We start from the raw sequence: 10,000 nt of genomic DNA, 5'->3' as shown, positions 1-10,000 counted from the left end.
GAGGCAGGAGGATGGCTGAGCCCCGGAGATTGAGGTCGCTGTGAGAGCCCGGCTGACGCCTCGGCACTCACTCTAAGCCTGGACAACAAAGTGAGACTCTGTCTCAAAAAAAAAAAAAAAAACCGAGGCACGAGGCCGGGGGGATGCCACCGACGGCCGTGGACGGCCGGGGCGACACCCTCCCTCGCGGCCGAGGTCAGGTTCGGGCACAGCGCGGCGGGGCGAACGCTCCCGGGGGGAGGTCGGGCAGCGGGTGGGGAAGGAGAGAGAGGGGGAGCGGGCGCCTCCGAGAGGCCGAGAGCCGCCAGGGCGAGGCACGGAAAGCCCGGGGGGAGGAGAGAGGAGACCCCGGACGCGACCGGGCCACCGGGAAAACAACGCCGCGGGACCCCACCGCCCCAACACTCGGGAGCGGCCCCGCGGCGTGCCCGTGACGCCAGCCGGCCCTCACCGCCGGTCAACCCCTCGACCCGCCCGCGGGCCACGGCCCCGCCACCGGGGGGGCTCCCGAGAGCGACCCCGTCCCAACCCCGGGAGGGGAGGGTGCCACGCCGCGCCACGCCCCGACGTAACGACACCGAGGCCGGACTCAGAGGGGGGAGGCGCGGGCCACCGTAGGCGTGAAGGAAGAGTGGCGCTCCGCCCCCGCCGCGGGGGCCGGCGGACCCCTCCTCCCCCCGGCGGGGAGGAGGGAACTCTGCACACGCACAAGTGGCCACCACGGGGGGGGGCGGCTGACGACACGCAGAGAGGCCACGCACCGGGGGATCCGGTACCCCAAAGCGGCACGCCTCCAGGGTCGCTAGGGAGGATTTTCTCGCCAAAGGCGGGATCGCCCCTGTTCCTCAGTCACCCCCTTACTGGGCCCCAGTGTGGACGCGACAAGCACCCGCAATCTCTGAGCGTTCGCGGTCAGGGACCCCCCCCTCGTGCAACCGCCTCGGGTCCGTGCGAAAAATCCCTCCCCCGCAGTAACGGAGGAGGGCTCGCCCAGGCAGGCCACAGCAGGGGCCACCAACGGGGGACCAGCCGGCACCCGGGCGCCGGGACAGTCCCCTCTACCACAATTCGCCCACACAGCCCGGTGTGACGACCCTCCCCCCCAAAGAAGGGGAGAGAAGCGCACGGACCGCGCCACTCTTGCCTTTCCAGTCCACCACACACCGTGGGGACAGACAGAGTGGCACCTCGCGTGCACACCGCGGTCGAGCGAACGCTGGTGGGGGGGGCGGTCGGGCAGCGGGTGGGGAAGGAGAGAGGGGGGAGCGGGCGCCGCCCAGAGCCGCCAGGGCGAGGCACAAAAAGCCGGGGGTGGGGGGTGGAGAGGGGACCCCGGACGCGACCGGGCCACCGGGAAAACAACGCCGCGGGATCCCACCGCCCCAACACTCGGGAGCGGCCCCGCAGCGTGCCCGTGACGCCAGCCGGCCCTCACCGCCGGTCAACCCCTCGACCCGCCCGCGGGCCACGGCCCCGCCACCGGGGGGGGGGGGCTCCCGAGAGCGACCCCGTCCCTTCAGTGCCCAGCACCGCCAACGCGACTAAGACACCGTCTTCCTTGAAAGAGGCGCGCGCCTGCAGCACCCCTAGAGAGGATTTTCTCGCCAAAGGCGGGATCGTCCCTGTTCCTCGGTCGCCCCCGACTGGGCCCCGGCGGAGGCGTGCACGCACGCCCGGGAGGGTGGGGGGTCTGCGGCATGGGTGCGACAAGCACCCGCGGCAATCTCGGAGCGTTCGCGGTCGGGGCCCCCCCTCGTGCAACCGCCTCGAGTCCGTGCGAAAAATCCCTCCCCCGCAGTAACGGAAGAGGGCTGGCCGAGGCAGGCCACAGCAGGGGCCACCAACGGGGGGGACCGGTCGGCACCGGGGCGCCGGGACAGTCCCCCTCGACCACAATTCGCCCACGTGGCCCAGTGCGACGACCCTCCCCCCAAAAAAGGGGAGGGAAGCGCACGGACCGCGCCGCTCTCTCTCGCCTTTCTAAGTCCACCACACACACCGTGGGGACAGACAGAGCGGCACCTCGCCCGCCCGCGCGGCACGGGGTGACGCCCGTCGGCTCAACCGCCTCGACCCCCCCATACAGGACTGCACGGGGACACAACGCAGCACACTTTGGCAGCGACCAGAGAGGGACGCCGGGAACGGGGGACGCGCCTCCGGGATGGCTAGAGAAGACTTTCTCGCCCAAGGCGGAGAAAGAGCCCTGTCACCGCGTGGAGGCCCGACTACTTCGACGCTACTCGCTGAAGGACAGCGAGCCCTCACTATCCTGCAGGCCGAAAATGACGATCTGAGGCGACAGAAAACACGGCGAGGGGGCCGGGGAAGAGCCACTTGAGCATGCGGTCCCCACGAACCCAGATGCGGTCACCCGTCCCCAACACGTCCCCAGTGACGACAGACACGGAGCACTTAGGGACATCTGGTCGACCCCGAGGGCCCACGTGGCAAAGAGGGTCGGGCGCCGTCCGCGGACGCCCTAGCAGGCCGTCCGGGGGCCGATACCCGGCCCAACGTGGCGACTCGAGAAGACAACGGGATGGGATGACCGGGACCCACGAGTGGCCGCGGAACGGCCGGGGTCCCCCACACCGGGCACCTCTGCCACGCAAGGGCCGGACACCGGCCCCGGCAGGGGGACTCGGGAAGGAGACATCCGGACCGGCGACCGGTACCGTCTCCCGTCCCCCTCCCCTCGCGCCAAAGACGCGGCGGACTGCTGGTCGACCCGCCCGGGCAGCCCCTCGACCCGCCAGGGCGGGCGGCGGGCAACGCCAGCTGCCTCCCTCACAGACCTGCTGGCCCAAGGTCCGGCTCTTAGACCCCTGGCCGTCGCACAGGGGCCACCCGCAAGGCCCCGGGAAGGCTGCCCGCTTCCCGGAGCTCAGCCCCGCTCAGGTCACCGACCTTCACCTCCTTTGCCTGACGCGCTGGAGCTTCGGAGGACGGGAGCCGGTCACCGGCCCCGGCAGGGGGGCTCGGGAAGGAGGCATCCGGACCGGCGACCGGTACCCTCTCCCGTCCCCCTCCCCGGTCCCCTCGCGCCAAAGACGCGGCGGACTGCTGGTCAACCCGCCCGGGCAGCCCCTCAACCGGCCCGGGCGGCGGGCAATGCCAGCCGACTCCCTCATAGACCTGCCGGCCCAAGGTCCGGCTCGCGGACCCCTGGCCGTCGCACAGGGGCCACCCGCAAGGCCCCGGGAAGGCTGCCCGCTTCCCGGAGCTCAGCCCCGCTCAGGTCACCGACCTTCACCTCCTTTGCCTGACGCGCTGGAGCTTCGGAGGACGGGAGCCGGTCACCGGCCCCGGCAGGGGGACTAGGGAAGGAGGCATCCGGACCGGCGACCGGTACCCTCTCCCGTCCCCCTCCCCGGTCCCCTCGCGCCAAAGACGCGGCGGACTGCTGGTCGACCCGCCCGGGCAGCCCCTCGACCCGCCCGGGCGGCGGGCAATGCCAGCCGACTCCCTCATAGACCTGCCGGCCCAAGCTCCTGCTCGCAGACACCACAGGTGCGGACTGCAAAGCCCCGGGATGGCTGCCCGCTTCCCGGGGCTCAGTCACTGCCATGTCGCCGACCTTCTCCCCCTTTGCCCGCCAAGCCGGAGCTTCGGAGGACCGGAGCCTTGTATAAAAGCGGCCGCCAGAGGGAGCCCGAACACAACCACAGAATGCACACATCCACTAAGTAGTGACACTGAAAAGTTAAATTTCTTTCATTTTCAGTTCCGTGGCTATAAACTATGGTTTTAGGTCATTTATTTATACTTTACATTCATTCCAGGTTATTAAGGTTATAGTGTGTATTATCAGAATCCACGGTTTTATAAGAAATCATGTTTGCCTACTCTAGGAAGAGATTTTCTATTCTTCATTTAATACTTACAATGATCACAACTAAGAAATAAGAAATAAGAAAGGAGGGAGAGATATAAATTCCTCTCTCTATATATAAATCTGCTATAGACAGAATAAAAGAGATAAGCAGGGAGGGAGAGATAAAAATTTCACTCTCTCTCTCTCTCTCTGTGTATATATATATAAATCTGCTATAGACAGAATAAAAGAGATAAGCTGGGATGGAGAGATAAGAATTTCACTCACTCTCTCTCTCTCTCTCTCTCTCTCTCTCTCTCTCAATCTGCTATAGACAGAATAAAAGAAATAAGAAGGGAGGGAGAGATATAAATTCCTCTCTCTCTGTATAAATCTGCTATAGACAGAATAAAAGAGATACGCAGGGAGGGAGAGATAAAAATTTCTCTCAGGCCCAGTACAGCTGTAATCCTAGCTCTCTGGGAGGCTGAGGCAGGAGGATTGCTCAAGGATAGGAGTTCAAAACCAGCCTGAGGAAGAGCAAGACCATCTCTACTATAAATAGAAAGAAATTAATTGGCCAACTAAACACACACACACAAACACATAATAGGCCGGGCATGGTGGTGCATGTCTTTAGTTCCAGCTACTCAGGAGGCTGAAACAGAAGGATCACTTGAGCCCAGGAGTTTGAGGTAGCTGTGAGCTAAGCTGATGCCATAGCACTCTAGCCCTGGCACCAAAAGTGAGACTTTGTCTCAAAAAAAAGGATAATAATAATAATCATAAAAAAGGACTTACCAGATAAAGCAGGGAGAGAGAGATAATAATTTCTCTCTCTCTCTCTCTCTCTCTCTCTCTCTCTCTCTCTCTCTCTATCTCTCTCTCTATGTCTGCTATAGACAGAATAAAAGACATAAGCAGGGAGGGAGAGATAAAAATTTCTCTCAGGCCCAGCACACCTGTAATCCTAGCTCTCTGGGAGGCCAAGGGGGAAGGATTGCTGGAGGTCAGGAGTTCAAATCAGTGGGAGCAAGAGCAAGACCCCGTCTCTACTATAAATAGAAAGAAATTAATTGGCCAAGTAATAGAGAGAGAGAGAAAAATTAGCCAGGCATGATGACACTGCCTGTAGTCCTAGCTACTTGGGAGGCTGAGGCAGGAGGATGGCTTGAGCCCAGGAGGTTGAGGTTGCCGTGAGCTAGGCTGACGCCATGGCACTCACTCTAGCCTGGGCAACAAAGTGAGACTCTGTCTCAAAAAATTAAATGCATGCATGAATGAATGAATGAATAAATAAATAAAAGTCTGTTAAAAAATACATAGAGGGAGGGTTCTCCGCTTTAGCCATTATTGTGGTTAATCACTTCACTGGTCTCAGCTGGGCCAAAAACAAGGCCTGTGCGGCTGGGGACCGCTCTGGAGTTTTAAGAAAAGATTGAACTGCTCTTGGGGATAGAGGCCAGACTACAAATTTTCAACATCAGGGGGTGGGGGGGTGGAGTTTTAAAAGGACACAAAATGTCTCTGTCCTTTATTTTTTTGCCCTCTCTCTAGACCATTCCCTCTATTACACTGTGAAATTCATGATGTTAAATAGTTTTTCCTGGGAGAAACTTTGTGGTCGGGGCTATGTGAAGTAGGAAGGGTGTTTTATATGTTTCCAGGACATCATAAAAAATTGAGCAGACTCATCTAGGATCATTAGGGAAATGAATGATTTGCCTCTCCTAAATGTTGAGCTACCACAACAAGCTGCAGGAGGGGACCCTCCCGGACACCTATTACTGACACAGGCCCACGGGAGTGTGTTGCTCACCCTATTCATTTAGAAATGTATACTTTGGAATCCATAAAATTCACAGGAAGAGAAAATACATTGTTCTCAGCCTAGGATAAAAAGTCACAAGTTGTTGTAGAATTCATTCTGTGATTTAATTTTTAAACGATATTCCATAAACCTAAAAAAAACACTAAAGACAAAGATAAAACAGAAACCGGGAAAAGAAAAAAAAAAAAAAAACCCTGGGCAGAGGCCTACGGTGGGGGCGGGGAGGCAGGCAGGGAGCGGGAGGAGGAGGGGCCCCTCCCTGGGACAACAGGGAGGGGGGTTGGGCGGAGACCCTCTGGAGGCTAGAGGCGCCTGGGGCTGGCGGGCCCAGGCAGAACCTGTCATACAATGTAGCAGATTTGAAAGCCGGCCTCCACACCTGGGGTGGGGGTGGGGTCCACTCTTAAGCTCCCAACATGGCCTGACTTTACCCATCCCCAAGTCTGATCAAAGTGGCCACTAGGTGACCCCTAAGTACCGGTGCCAGTGTCAGCCAGACAAGAGGGGACCCTCTGATGGGGCTGACAGCGATTTTTTTTTTTCTTTCTAAAGCTTGCCTCCATTTTCCACCTAGGTCTACAGGTATACCCTTAAAATGGATGCTGGTATTGAGGAAACAGGAAGTATTTTTTTCCAGTCATTTATCTGGTCCTCAATCCTCATTATTTATCATGTCCACCCGCCAAGTAATATATATAGAAAGAAAAATTAGCCAGGCATGCTGGCACATGCCTGTAGTCCCAGCTACTCAAGAGGCTGAGACAGAAGGATGACTTGAGGCCAGGAGTTTGAGGTTGCTGTGAGCTAAGCTGACACCATAGCACTCTAGCCCGGGCACCAAAAGTGAGACTCTGTCAAAAAAAAAAAAAAAAAAATTAAGAACTATGGACTTAGCAGTAAAAGCAGGGATTCAGAGATAAAAATTTCACTCTCTCTCTCTCTCTGTATGTATGTGTATGTATATAAATCTGCTATAGAGAGAATAAAAGAGATAAGAAGGGAGGGAGAGATAAAAATTCCTCTCTCTCTCTCTCTATATATATATATATACATATATATATATATACATATATATAAATCTGCTATAGACAGAATAAAAGAGATAAGCAGGGATGGAGAGATAAAATTTCACTCACTCTCTCTCTATCTCTCTCTCTACATATATATAAATCTGCTATAGACAGAATAAAAGAAATAAAAAGGGAGGGAGAGATATAAATTCCTCTCTCTCTCTCTCTCTCTCTATATATATATAAATCTGCTATAGACAGAATAAAAGAGATAAGCAGGGAGGGAGAGATAAAAATTTCACTCTCTCTCTCTCTCTCTGTGTATATATATAAATCTGCTATAGACAGAATAAAAGAGATAAGAAGGGAGGGAGAGATATGAATTCCTCTGTCTCTCTGTCTCTCTCTCTATATATATATATATATATAAATCTGCTATAGACAGAATAAAAGAGATAAGCAGGGATGGAGAGATAAAAATTTCACTCTCTCTCTCTCTGTGTATATATATAAATCTGCTATAGACAGAATAAAAGAGATAAGAAGGGAGGTAGAGATAAAAATTTCACTCTCTCTCTCTCTCCATATATATATATATATATATATAAATCTGCTATAGACAGAATCAAAGAGATAAGCAGGGAGGGAGAGATATAAATTCCTCTCTCACTCTCTCTCTCCCTCTATATATATATATAAAGCTGCTATAGACAGAATAAAAGAGATAAGAAGGGAGGGAGAGATATGAATTCCTCTGTCTCTCTGTCTCTCTCTCTCTCTCTCTCTATATATATATATAAATCTGCTATTGACAGAATAAAAGAGATAAGAAGGGAGGGAGAGATATAAATTCTCTCTCTCTATATATATATATATATAAATCTGCAATAGACAGAATAAAAGAGATAAGCAGGGATGGAGAGATAAAAATTTCACTCTCTCTCTCTCTGTATATATATAAATCTGCTATAGACAGAATAAAAGAGATAAGAATGGAGGGAGAGATAAATATTTCACTCTCTCTCTCTTTCTCTCTCTCTCTGTGTATATATATATAAATCTGCTATAGACAGAATTAAAGAGATAAGCAGGGAGGGAGAGATAAAAATTTTTCTCAGGCCCAGCACACCTGTAGTCCTAGATCTCTGGGAGACTGAGGCAGCAGGATTGCAGGAAGTCAGGAGTTCAAACCAGCCTGAGCAAGAGCAAAACCCCATCTCTACTATAAACACAAAGAAATTAATTGGCCAAGTAATATATATAGAAAGAAAAATGAGCCAGGCGTGGCGGCATATCCCTGTAGTCCCAGCTGTTAGGGAGGCTGACGCAGGAGGATTGCTTGAGCCTAAGAGGTTGAGGTTGCTGTGAGCTAGTCTGAAGCCATAGCACCCTAGCCCGGGCCCTAAAAGTGAGACTCTGTCTCAAAAAAAAAGAAAAAATTAATAATAATAAAAAAGGTCTTACTTTCCAGAAAAAGCAGGGAGGGAGAGATAATAATTTCTCTCTCTCTCTCTCTGTTTCTCTCTCTCTCTCTCTCTCTGTATATATTTTCTGTGATTTTCTCCAAAGTGTTCTTTTCTTCAGGAACTGGCCCAGAGAACTGATAAATGAGGTGGACCCCGGATTGAATACTGAATGACACTTTCAGTAAAACATTTTGGAATGCAAGAGAACTTTGGTCAGAGGGAGACATTAACATGATAAAAGTGGAGTCAAGCTTCAGATCCAGTTAAGTGGACCCCTAAAGTGAGGGGAGCTAGCAAGGAAAAGACAAGGGGTAAGGAGAAGTCACAGCAAGGAGGTGGGTGGGAGGAGGCTTTGCTGGGCTGGCGACCCCATCACACTGCTGCTATAGACAGAATGTCTGCTATAGACAGAATAAAAGAGAAAAGAGATAAGCAGGGAGGGAGACATAAAAATTTCTCTCAGGCCCAGCACAGCTGCAATCCTAGCTCTGGGAGGCCAAGGTGGGAGGATTGCTGGAGGTCAGGAATTCAAACCAGCCTGAGCAAGAGGAAGACCCCATCTCTACTATAAATAGAAAGAAATTAATTGGCCAGGTAATATATATAGGAAGAAAAATTAGCCAGGCATGCTGGCACATGCCTGTAGTCCCAACTACTCAAGAGGCTGAGACAGAAGGATCACTTGAACCCAGGATTTTGAGGTTGCTGTGAGCTAAGCTGAAGCCATAGCACCCTAGCCCAGGCCCTAAGAGTGAGACTCTGTCTCAAAAAAAAAGAAAAAATTAATAATAATAAAAAAGGTCTGTCTTACCAGAAAAAGGAGGGAGGGAGAGATAAAAATTTCTCTCTCTCTCTCTCTCTCTCTCTCTCTGTATATATATATATATATATAATGTATATATATATATATATATATATATATATGCATGCATGAATGAATGAATGAATGAATGAATGAATAAATAAAAGTATGTTAAAAAATACATAGAGGGAGGGTTCTCCGCTTTAACCATTATTGTGGTTAATCATTTCACTGGTCTCAGCTGGGCCAAAAACAAGGCCTGTGGGTCTGGGGACTGCTCAGAAGTTTTAAGAAAGGAATTAACTCCTCTTGGGGATAGAGGCCAGACTACAAGTTTCCAACATCAGGGGGTGGGGGGGAAGTTTTAAAAGGACACAAAATGTTTCTTTCCTTTATTTTTTTTTCCCTCTGTCTAGACCATTCCCTCTATTACACTGTGAAATTCATGATGTTGAATATTTTTTCCTGGGAGAAACTTTGTGGTCGGCTACGTGAAGTAGGAAGGGTGTTTTATATGTTTCCAGGACATCATAAAAAATTGAGCAGACTCATCTAGGATCATTAGGGAAGTGAATGATTTGCCTCTCCTAAATGTTGAGCTACCACAACAAGCTGCAGGAGGGGACCCTCCCGGACACCTATCCACTGACACAGGCCCCACGGGAGTGTGTTGCTCACCCTATTCATTTAGAAATGTATACTTTGGAATCCATAAAATAAAATTCACAGGAAGAGAAAATACATTGTTCTCAGCCTAGGATAAAAAGTAACAAGTTGTTGTAGAATTCATTCTGTGATTTAAATTTTTAAACGATATTCCATAAACCTAAAAAAAAACACAAAAAAACAAAGATTAAACAGAAACCGGGAAAAGAAAAAAAAAAAAAAAAAACCCTGGGCAGAGGCCTACGGTGGGGGCGGGGAGGCAGGCAGGGAGCGGGAGGAGGAGGGGCCCCTCCCTGGGACAACAGGGAGGGGGGGTGGGCGGAGACCCTCTGGAGGCTAGAGGCGCCTGGGGCTGGCGGGCCCAGGCAGAACCTGTCATACAATGTAGCAGATTTGAAAGCCGGCCTC

The sequence above is a fragment of the Microcebus murinus genome, chromosome 20, assembly GCF_040939455.1.
Source record: "Microcebus murinus isolate Inina chromosome 20, M.murinus_Inina_mat1.0, whole genome shotgun sequence".
NCBI lineage: Eukaryota > Metazoa > Chordata > Mammalia > Primates > Cheirogaleidae > Microcebus > Microcebus murinus.
The sequence above is the reverse complement of the archived record's forward strand: the minus strand, read 5'-3'. Positions refer to the sequence as shown.